Genomic DNA, 12,323 nt, shown 5'->3' with positions numbered 1-12,323 from the left:
AAGCAAAAGAGAAGGCATATGGCAAAGATCAGTGGGAAGTTAGTGGATTGGGATGCTTTTGAAAACCAATAGGAGACAACAAAAAAGCCATAAGGAGAAAAGATGAAATTGAAAGTATGCTAGCCAATAATATAAAAGAGGATATCATAAGTTTTTTTTCAAATATATAAAGAGTAAGAGAGAGGCGGGAGTGGACATCAGACCACTGGAAGTAAATGCTAGAGAGATAATAATGGGGGACAAAGAAATAGCAGACAAATTTAATAAGTATTTTGTGTCAGTCTTCACTGTGGAAGACACTAGCAGTATGTCAGAACTGTGAGAGTGTCAGGGGGCAGAAGTGAGTGCAGTTGCTTTTACTGAGGAAAAGATGCTTGGGAAACTGAAATGTCTGACGGTAGTTGTCACCTGGATCAGATAGACTACACTCTGAAAGAGGTACCTGAAGGTATTGTAGAGGCATTAGTAATGATCTTTCAAAAATCATTTGATTCTGGATTGGTTCTGGAGGACTGGAAATTTGCAAATGTCACTCCACTCTTTAAGAAGGGAGAGAGGCAGAAGAAAGGAAATTATAGTCCAGTTAGTCTGACTTCAGTGGTTGGAAAGCTGTTGGAGTCCATTATGAAGGATGAGGTTTCGAGGTGCTTGGAGGCACATGATAAAATTAGCCAAAGCCAGCACTGTTTCCTTAAAAGGAAATCTTGCCTGACAAATCTGCTGGAATTCGTTGAGGAAGTAACATGCAGGGCAGACAAAGGAGCATCAGTGGATGTTGTATAATTAAATTTTCAGAAGACCTTTGACAAAGTGCTGCACATAAGGTGGCTTAACAAGATAAGCACCCATGGTATTATAAGAAAAATATCAGCATGGATAGAGGATTGGCTGTCTGGCAGGAGGCAAAGAGTGGGAATAAAAGGGATTATTTCTAGTTGGCTGCTGGTGACTAATGGTGTTCCGCAGAATCGGTGTTGTGTCTGCTTCTTTTCTCATTATGTGTCAACGTTGAAATTGGTGGATTTGTGGCCAAGTTTGTGAATGAAGTGAAGATAGTTGGAGGGCAGGTAGTGTGGAGGAAGCAGAGTCTGCAGAAGGACTTTGGTAGACTGAGAGAACGGCCTAAGAAGTGGTAGATGGAATATAATGTGTAGTCATGCACTTTGGTAGAGGTAATAAAGGTGTAGACTATTATCTAAACTGGGAGAAAATTCAAGATTCAGAGATGCAAAGGGACTTGGAGGTCACTGTGCATGATTCCCTAAAGCTTAGCATGCAATTTGAGTTGGTGGTGAGGAAGGCAAATATTATGTTAGCATTCATTAACATTGAGGATCCAGGATGTAATGTTGAGGCTTTATAAGTCATTGATCAGACCACACCTGGTTCATTGTGAGCAGTTTTGTGCCCCTTGTAGATAGATAGACCAAAATAAATTACAGTGTCACAGTAGCATTGCAAGTGAATAGATATACAAGTATTAGAAGAGAAGCAAGAAAGAATAAAAATAAAGATGTGCCTTTATTAGGGAAGGTCCAGAAGAGGTTCACAAGAATGAAAAGTTTAACATATGAAGAGCGTTTGAAGACCCTGGGCCTATACTCTCTGGAGCTTAGAAGAATCTCATTGAAACCTATTGAGTATTGAAAGGCCTGGATAGAGTTGATGTGGAGAGGATATTTCCTGTAGTGGTGTAGTCTAGGAGCAGATGGCACAGTCTCCAAAACGAGGCACTTCCATTTAGTATAGAGATTAGGAAGATTCCTCTAGCCTGATGGTGTTGAATCTATGGAATTCATTGCCACAGATGGCTGATGAGGAGAAGTAATTGGGCATATTTAAAGCAGAAGTTGCTAGGTTCTTGTTTAGTCAGGACATCAAAGATTACGGGGAGAATGCAGGAGAATGGGTTTGAGAGGAATAATATATCGGCTATAATGGAATGATGAAGCAGGCTCAATGGGCTGAATGGCCTAATTCTGCTCCTACATCTCATGATCTTATGGTCTACAGTTTCAAGCAGACTATTTCATAATACTTGAATGTCCAAAAGACATTAAACTAATTCAAAGGAAGAAACAGGGGTTTGAAATGTAATTCTAACTTTGCGTTTACTTTAAGCGTGATGATGTATGTAATTCACTTATTTATATAAATGACACGTAATTAATTATTTAAATGAACAAGAATGCTGTATCAACAAATATATACACAAAATTATGCAAACATTACTGAAATATAAAATACACAACACTCCTCCCTGCTTAGCTACAAACTCCAACTCAATTGAGAATGCATCTCAACTATATAATACAAGTACTATACACAGACATCCATAGCATAGTAAATTTTAAATTGTCTCATTCAGGCCTAAAAGTTTAATCACTGTAGAGGATTTCTTACTTTTGTAGGATAATGCCTTTCCTGACAAGGGGGATCACTCTGTTAGGCTGGTGCGACCTGTTGCTGTGAAATGTTTTCGGATTCTGGGCCCTCCTCTATGATGGTTGTAGGTGTTGACTCTGAGACTTCGGGAGGTGGTTCCAATAGCTCTGGACACCTTTCTTCCTCTTCCTTTTTCTCCTAGTTTGTGTATCCGGATCTTGGGAAGGTGTATTTAGTTCACTGGAGTGTTCTTTTATTAATACTTCTTTTACTTCCTTTATGACCTGATCTCTCCTCTTGGTTTCCTCATCCAAAACATCACCTGACGAATTCTCGGTTTTCATATCTCCATTGACTCCTTTCTTTTTGGCCTTCCATTCATCCAGCTGGGCTGTTGCCTTTGCATTTACTTTTACAAGTAGCTTTCTGTCTCCCACTTGAAGTTCATGCAATATCCTTAATGCACGCAGAATAGATTTTGCTTCTTGATTCTCACAAAAGCCGAATGCTTGCAACTTTCCTGAAGCTCCTTGGATTCTCCTCAGTTGAAAACCAAGGCACATTTGTAAGTAACTGCCTGATTATTTATCAGAAGCTTTTTCAGATATGTTGCCTACAAAAGTTGTGGTAGTTGGACCACTGCTTTTGTCAATTTCACGCTTCCTCTGAGCAGCATCATTTTTCCTTGGTCCAATATGCTTTTAATCAGAGATTGACCTCAACATTTGTTTGTCCTCTGTTGGGAAATGGTTCACTGTGTTCGGTATGGAGGCAGTTGTGGCATAATCTCGTACCTTTCTTAATTCACTTTCAGTTGACTTTATTGCAAGGGATGTGGCATGCAGACTGTAGATGTCTCAGCCAATCATGGCCACCACAATACCGCTTTTACCACATACAAGCTCAATTTAGCTTGTTGGTTACTGTATTTCACTGCTACGAATGTCTTTCCCACAGGAGTTATCTCTTCTCCAGTATAAGTCCTTAGTTGGATATCTGCCATCCTCAGTTTAGTGTCTTTGAAATGTCTCTCAAACTCATTTTGTGGAAAGACTGAAACTGTTGAACCAGGGTCTAATTCCATTTTAATTAATTTGCCATTCACTTCTAGCATAAGCTGCTGTTAATTTCCACACTTAAATCTTGAGACTACACAATTCTATGTCCTTTTTTATTGCATTTTCTGCAAGTTTCACCTTTAAATCTGCATTGGTCTAGTCTATGTGAGCCCCAGTCACAATGGTAACAAAGTGTGTTCAGCAAGGTCGGTTTTTGCATAGACACTGCAATTTTGTTCACGTTCACTTTCATTGCGGACTGCATCTCAATTGTATCTCTGTTTGCAGTTTCCATTGAAACAGCAATTTCAACTGCCCTCCTAAATGTAAGTTGTGCTTCAGTTAGGAGCCATTTTTGAATGCTCTCTTGTAAAATTCCACAACCTAAATAATCTCATAGTGGATCATTAAACCCATTATCAAAGGAACAATGCTCAGATAATCTCTTCAATTCAGCAACATTATCTGAAATGGACAGCCCTTCTTTTTTGATTCCACTTATAAAGCCTAAAGCACTCAGCAATCAACAATGGTTTTGGTTCTGAATGTTCCTAAATTACTTTGACAATACCAGCAAAGCTCATGTCAGATGGTTTGGTTGAAGAAATTAGACTTTAAACAAACTGTATGCTTTTAAGCTGAATGAAGTTGGCAAAATTGGTACTCATTTCTCATTGGCTATGTCATTTGCTTTAAAATATTGTTGTATTAGCTCAGTATACATATTCCAGTTATCTTCTGTGTAATCAAATGTATCAATTTTTCTGATGTAGTCAGCCATTTCTCATCATCTTTTATGATTATTTTCATCCAGTACTTACTAATTATGAACGTGCCTTTCTTTTTTAAACTTGATTATGTCTTCCCTTCTGAAGAACACATGCAGCTCTTTTTCACCATTCCTCACTGCATTTTTTTTGAACTCGCACCTCTCGCTGTTCCTTCACGGTTCAGAGCTGTCTCAGGTTCATTATAAAAATACCCATTGCAAATGTTACATTAATATTTAGGAAAATGGGGGAGTCCGAAATTGTGTCTAATTTCATGTTGAATTTAAGCCAGGCACGCATGTATCACATGGTAGCATGATGGAGTATGCAATTCACATATTTATATATATAACAAGTAATGAATTATTTAAACAAACAAGAAAAAACATATTAGATTATAAGAACACTCAGTCCTCTTTTATTGTCATTTAGAAATGCATACATGCATTAAGAAATGATACAATGTTTCTCCGGAGTGATATCACAGAAAACAGGACAAACCAAAGACTAACACTGACTGAACCACATAACTATAACATATAGTTACAGCAGTGCAAAGCAATACCATAATTTGATGAAGGAAAAACCATGGGCACAGTAAATAGAGTCTCAAAAGTCTCCGAGTTGATCGATTCCTGAGTCCCCGATAGCAGACTGCAAAAGGGAGAAACTCCCTGCCATGAACTTCCAGGCACCGTCATCTTGCCGATGCTTTGGAAGCAGCCGACCACAGCCGACACTGAGTCCATCCGTCCGAAAACTTTGAGCTTCCGACCAGCCTCTCCAATGCAACCTCCCGAGCGCCATCCTCTGCCGAGTGCCTTCGACCTCGCCCTGGCCGCTAAAACAAACAAAGCCAAGGATTTCGGGGCCTTCTGCTCCGAAGATTCGGGTTACCAATATATATATTCAAGTTTATTCAGGCATTACTTGAAGATTAATTACACAATAGTCTATTATGTAAATCAAGTAGGTCAGAGGATGTCATGACATCATTACATCTATATATGATATAAGCATTTCAGGTAGAAAGTTACTTGCTGCTTAGTGTGGACAAACACCCTTGTGTGAAATTCCTGCATCGTATAACTGTAATGATAAGTATGACTTACTAGAGCTCCAGCAGTATGCAAGGTCCCTATTTGGATACATTACACTGGCAGATGGCTGAGCAAGGTTGTTTCCAGTTAACTAATATCAGAACAGGCTTCAAATTCACCTTCTACGATGTGAGAGGAGAATGCTGTTAGTGGCCCTGGATGTCCAAGTGAATTTTCTATGACAACATGCATGTTGTATACCGTGTGACCTCACTGCATATGCATGGCAGCCTCAATACACAGAAGATCCAGGGCAACTTTTGGAGATTGTGTGACCAATTGTATTAAGTTTAATTTCCATGCACAGCTTTCAAGAACTCTGCACCACTTGAAAAATAATTCTATCCTATTAGCAATAAACTCCTCTGCATAAATGTTTCATGCATTGTCTGTTTCATGCATTGGCAAGCATATTTCTCTGCCACTGTGAATTAATACTGACCTCCCTCAAACTAACAATTAGACTCACATAATCACTTCCAATTCTGCCCTGACCCATTCTTTGAAATTTCCTCTTATTAGTTGTCAGCATCTGAGCATATTATATGGTTTAATTGCAAACAAGGCAGCCATAAGTTGTGGCAGGGATTACATGCTATAACAGACGACTAAAGGAAGTTAGGCAGCATCACTGAGAACAGCACATAACTTCCTGATGAGCTCAAGACATTCTCTACATGTTTTGAATGGAAGGGGAACAGAATGTCACCACCCACACCAGCACCCCTCATTACATCTGTCCACAGAATTACTGTTGCAGACATTAGTACAGTTTTCCAGAGAGTGGGCCTATGGAAAGTATCTGACCTGTATGGAATCCATGGCTGTATCCTATGCAACTCAGTCGACTAGGGTATTTGCAGACATTTTTAACCTCTGCCTACTTCATTCAGAAGTTCCCACCTGCATTAAGATGACCAATAATGTTTTGGTACCTAAGGAAAATAATGACTAACATCTGGTGCTTTGACATCCACCTTCATGAAGTACTTGAGAGGCTAGCTATAGCACACATCAGTTCCAGCCCCCCGGGCAACTTCAACTCACTGCATTTCACATACTGCCAAAACAGTGTAGATGGTAGATGCCATGTCCCTGTCTTTATACTCATCTCTGGAGCATCTGGATGGTAAAGGTTTCAATGTTAGACTACTATTTATTGACTGCACCCTTACCTTCAGTACTATAATTCCAGACAAACTTATCTTCAAACTTCCTGACTTGGGACTCAACGTTTTCATTTGTAACTAGATCTTTGACTTCCTGATTAACAAACCACAATCAATAAGGATAGGCCGCAACATTTCTGCCACAATTATCCTTAACACTTGTGTCCCACAAGGTTGCATGCTCAGCCCCCTACACAACTCAAAATTTCAAAGTTCAAAGTAAATTTATTATCAAAGTACATATATGTCACCATATACAACCCTGAGATTCATTTTCTTGTGGGCATACTCAGCAAATCTATAGAATAGTGAATATAACAGAATTAATGAAAGACTGCCCAACTGGGGCTTTCAACCAGAATGCAGAGACAAAGCAAAAAAAAGAAACAATAGTATAAATAAATAAGCAATAACTATTGAGAATTAAGATGATGAGTCCTTGAGAAAGTCCATTGGTTGTGGGAACATTTCAATAATTGGGCAAGTGAAGTTTACTGAAGTTAACCCCTTTGATTCAAGAGTCTGATGATTGAAGGTTAGTACCTGTTCCTAAACCTGGTGGTGCGAGTCCTGAGGCTCTTGTACCTTCTTCCTGATGACAACAGGAAGAATAGAGCATGTCCTGGTGGTGGGGGTCTCTTATAATGGATGCTGCTTTCCCGTAACAGTGTTTCATGTGTTCAGTGGTTGGGAGAGCTTTACCCGTGATGGACTGAGCCATATCCAGTACTTTTTGTAGGACATTCTTTTCAAGGGAATTGGTGTTTCCATGCCAGGTTGTGATGCTGCCAGTCAATGTATCTAACAATTCATCTACTGAATTCATCTACTGAAGTCTGTCAAAGTTTTAGATGTCATGCCAAATCTCCACAAACTCATAAGGAAGTAAGGAAGTAGAGGTTCTGCTGTGATTTCTTTGTAATTGCACTTACATGTTGTACACTCCCTATACACATACAACTGCGTGGCCAGATTTTGCTCTAATTTTATTATGTTTGCATTTGATATCTCCGTAGTGGGCCAAATCTCAAATAAATATGAGTTGGAATATAGGAAGTGTGTAGATTGCCTAATGGCATAGTGACATGATAGCAATCTTTCCTTCAATGTCATTTAAACAAAAGAGCTGGTCATTGACTTCAGGAAAGTTGGTTGTGCACTTAATTCTGCTTATAGCAGTGGTTCCCAAACTTTTTGGGTTAGAGCTCCCTTGGCTCCCAGACCACATCCTCAGCACCACCCTTTTCATTTCTTGCCATTAAAGAAAAACTTTTACAAATTTTGATTTATCATGCACACTGAAAGATATTAAAAACTGCAAATTCAAAGCAATTGCAAAGATTGTTCAAATCTATTTAAAGCTACAAATAAACTTATTTCTTTATTTAATTGCAGCAAACAATATTAGAGCATACATTCGTAGTCCAACTATTTACAGCTTCTTTGCATTTTCACCTTAGGTCAAAAGAAGATTCTGAATTCTCTCGGACATGTCTTTATGCAGCTCACCCAGGTGGGCATAGTGTACTTGCAGATCATCCTGTAGTATTCTTTCTCTACCAACTCAGAGAGGTTTGGAAATTGGAAAAGGTCATAACATTCATGTTGCAATTAACTTGGACAGAGAAGTGTAGAGACGACTGATGATTTAGATAAGATTCACATAATATCCTTGCAATTGAAGATTAATTTCATTAAACTTTGTAAATAATTCTGACAAATAAGCAAAATCATGCCTAATATTCTTGAGTTGATTACTAAATGATGCAGTCAGGTCTTCAGAGAATTTTATCATCACTTCAAAAAGAGTTGAAACACATCCGAGGCAGAGAGCCACCTGACCTCTATGTGCAACAGCAAGCATTAAAACTGTTTATCATTCTCAATACAAAGCTGTCAAACTAGTTGAGAATTGAGAGCAAGGAACTTGATTTTATTTATCGCTGAGATAACAGTATTTAATGATTCGTGTGAGCAATCACTTGGGTGTTTTTTGCAACAAGATGTTGTCTGTAAATTACACAGCGAATGGTAATACTTTAGGTACAGCTTTTTTCAGGAAAGTAATAACTCCATGCTGGTGTTCTGTCATTGGTGGTGCCCCATCTGTTGCACTGGCAAGGACGTTGATGAGCGAAATGTACTTCTCTTTGAAAATTTGTTCAACAGCCAGAAATATTGACTCCAAATTCATCTCTGTTTTAGTCCCCTTGCAATTAACAACTCTTGAGCTATGCTTTCATATTTTATGAAACAAACATAACTCAGAAGCAAAGATTCATTGCCTGGCAAAGTTGACTGTTTCAGCAGGACTGTGGCTTGCAGTCAATGAATGACACAGCGTTAAATTGAACTGAACTGAACACTCCTAGACTGTTTCAAGGACTCTGCTGTTTGAGGTTTAATATTCTGTGTGATATTCACTCATTTTTGCTGTTTGAGCAATTTGTTCTTTCTTTTTGTATTCTTTGAATGGGTTCCATTCTTTGTTTTGTGGGTGTCTGTGGGAAAGATGAATCTCAGGGTTGTATACTACATACATACTTTGATAATAACTGTATTTGAACTTTGAAAATAAACCAAGTTCTTGTTTGCTTTATCAGTGTACTCTCTCCAAATATTCAAAAAGCCTGGGCAGTTTCATTACCACATTTGAAAGAACTTTTTCACACAACAGACACATTGACTGCTGTCGGTTGCTTGGTGCTGGTATAAATCCATATTTCAGATACTCCACACTATACTGTCTACACTTCTTTTTTGTTTGATCTACTTCTGCTATTTTCATTATTGATTAACAACCACAGTCAATTGTCTGTTGTTTAAGTGTAACTCAAGCACTGCGATCAATAAAGGAGAAAGTTATGGCATCATCATATTTCAGGCAAAACCTAACTCTCACTGCAGGTACATAAAGTGGGGCAGTGATATCTCGGTTGGGCTGTGGTCAAGACCATTTGAAAGGGCAGATTCATTGAATGCCAAACCCTAATTCACAGGAATTGTATCACTGCATGATTAGAGGATGAAAGTCATGCTAGCTAACACTGTACTACAGTCCTGAACAGAAATAATGCATAGGCTGGGCCCAGAAATAACATGATTTCTTCAGTCCAGATTTCTCATAATATTCCAAATATAGAAGTATCAAATTGCTTTCCAACTACTATTAAGCAACTTGAGCAAAGTCTAAGGTAACGGTGGGTTAGCAAGTGCTGTGTTCTGTAACTCCAAACCATAAAAGCTAATTGTAAGTAAAACAGGAAAGCCAGGAGATAACTTGCGTACATTTGTTTTTACTTTAAGTGAGACATGAACCAATGACACAGTGGCATGATGACACATGCCATTTCTGTAATCTTACAAAAAAACTATATTGAATTATTTAAACAAACAAATCATGCTTAATCAACAAAACAGTTACAATTTTACTCAAATATTACTGAAATTACACAGCACCCCTCCCTGCTTAGCTATAAACTCCAATTCAAAAGAAAATGCAACTCAACTATATGCAGAGTGTATTATATAATACAACTGTTACATACAGACATCCACAGCATAGTAAATTTTAGGTTGTCCCATTCAGGCCTAAAGATCTAATCATTGTGGAAGTTTTTTTTTTACTCTTGTAGGATAATGTCTTTCCTGACAAGGGGGATCACTCTACTTGACAGGTGAGACTTGTGGCTGTGAAATAATCTCAGTTTCTGGGGACTTCTCCATGGTGGTTTTTCGAGATGACTCTGGGATGGTAGGCAGTGGTTCTAATAAATCTTTTCCTTCCTTTTTCTTCTTCTATTTTATGCATCTTGATCTTGGGAAGGTACATTGAATTCACTGGAGTATTCTCTGACTAATCCATCTATTGCTCCCTTTACGATCTGATCCTGCTCTCGGCTTCCTCATCCATAATATCATATGACAAATCCTCTGCTTTGGTATCTCCATTGACTCCTTTATTTTTGGCCTTTTGTTCATCCAACTGGACTTTGGTCTTTGCATCTTCTTTTGCAAGTAGCTTTTTGTCTTCCACTTGAAGTTCAAGCAATAATCTTAATGCATGCAGAGTAGATTCTGGTTCTTTATACTCACAAAATGCAAATGCTTGCAACTTTCCTGAAGTTCCTTGAACTCCCTCCCAGCTTAAAACTAAGCCTCATTTCACCAATAACTGCCTTATTAACATATCCAAAGCTTTCTCAGATATGTTGCCTACAAAAACTGTTGTAGTCTGACCACTGCTTTTGTCACTTTCACAATTGCTCTGAATAGCATGGCCCTTCCATGGTGCAATATGCTTTCCAACCAGAGGCACTAAGTTTGGTACCAACAGCTGTTTGCTCTCTGTTGGGCAACGGTTCATGGTGTTAAGCGTGGAGACAGTTGTGGTACCATCAATCATCTTTCTTAATTTGCTTTCGGTTGACTCTGTTACAGGGGATGTGGCATACAAATGAGTCATGGTCAAGGAGTCATAGAAAATTACAGAATAGAACCAGGCCTTTTGGCCCATCTAGTCCATGCTGAACTATTTAAATTGCCTACCTCCATCTATCTGCACTGGGACCATAATCATCCATACCTCTACCATCCATATACCAATCCAAACTTTTCTTAAATGTTGAAATCGAGTTGACATGCACCACTTGTACTGGCCCTCCACACTCTCAGGACCCTCAGAATGAAGAAGTTTTCCCTCATATTCCACTTTCACCTTTCACTCTTAACCCATGACCTCTAGTGGTCCCATGCAACCTCAGTGGAAAAAGCCTGCTTGCTATTACCCTATCTAAACCCCTCATAATTACGTATATCTCTTTCAAATCTCCTCTCAATCTTTCATGTCCCAAGGAATAATGTCAAAACTTATTCAATCTTGCCATAAAACTCAGGTCTTCCATTCCCAGCAAAGTTCTTGCAACTTTTCTGTGTTCCCTTTCAGCACAACAGCAAGAGTTGATCTGATTATGTGATCATTATAATCAATTATGAGGCACTGAGGATCAAGTGCTTATAATAAGTAATTAATTTCTTAAATTAAGCCTGTAATTCCTCAGCTGCCCACTTCCTCACCATCCACTTAATCTTTATTGCCCCTTTAGAAGCTACCACTGCCCCCGGGGTGGGGGTGATATCGCCCACTTTGGGGATCACTGGTTTACATCAATGGATCAATGGTGTTGAGGTCAAGAAGCTTCAGGTTCCTAGGAGTGAGTATCACATATAGGCTGTCCTAGACCATTCATGCAGACACCATGACAATGATAGTACACCAGCACATCCACTTCCTTGGGATGCTAAAGAAATCTTACATGTTCCTTTTGACCCTTACCAACTTTTACAGATGCACCATAGAAAGCATTCTGTACAGACACCTCACGAAAACCAGTCTCCCATCCATGGACCATCTGCAGAACGGATCACTAAGGCCCTCCACACTCCAAATAGAAAGTGCACTTCTCACTGCCTTCGTAGTCTGTTCTACAGAGAGTCCACAGATGAAAAGCTGGCTTAGTAAAGCAGCCAACATAAGTAAAGACCACATGCAGCCGAGATGGTCTCTCTTCTCCATGCTCCTATCTGCTCTTTGAGAAGGCATGTAAGATACAAAAGCCTGAAAGTATACTACTAGGCACAAGGACAGCTTCTGTCCTGCTGTTATAAGACTACTGAACAGTGCCCTTGTACAACAAGGGGACTGTTGACTTCACAATCTACCTCATGGCCATATCATGGTCTTGCACCTTATTGTCTGCCTCGACTGCACTTTCTCAGTAACTGAAGCACTCCATTCTACATTCTGTTATTGCTTCTCCCTTGTACTAGCTCATGCACTGA

The 12,323-nt window shown here is 39.1% G+C and overlaps 2 pseudogenes; both read right to left on the bottom strand.

Moving 5' to 3' along the window:
* Positions 1 to 2,498: 2,498 nt before the first annotated feature.
* On the bottom strand, positions 2,499 to 4,914 carry LOC140211449 (RNA-binding protein 25 pseudogene; annotated as a pseudogene).
* A 5,335-nt stretch (positions 4,915 to 10,249) lies between these two features.
* On the bottom strand, positions 10,250 to 10,947 carry LOC140211448 (RNA-binding protein 25 pseudogene; annotated as a pseudogene).
* Positions 10,948 to 12,323: the final 1,376 nt, after the last annotated feature.

Source organism: Mobula birostris, chromosome 17 (assembly GCF_030028105.1).
Source record: "Mobula birostris isolate sMobBir1 chromosome 17, sMobBir1.hap1, whole genome shotgun sequence".
NCBI lineage: Eukaryota > Metazoa > Chordata > Chondrichthyes > Myliobatiformes > Myliobatidae > Mobula > Mobula birostris.
This window is presented reverse-complemented; position numbering and strand designations above follow the sequence as displayed.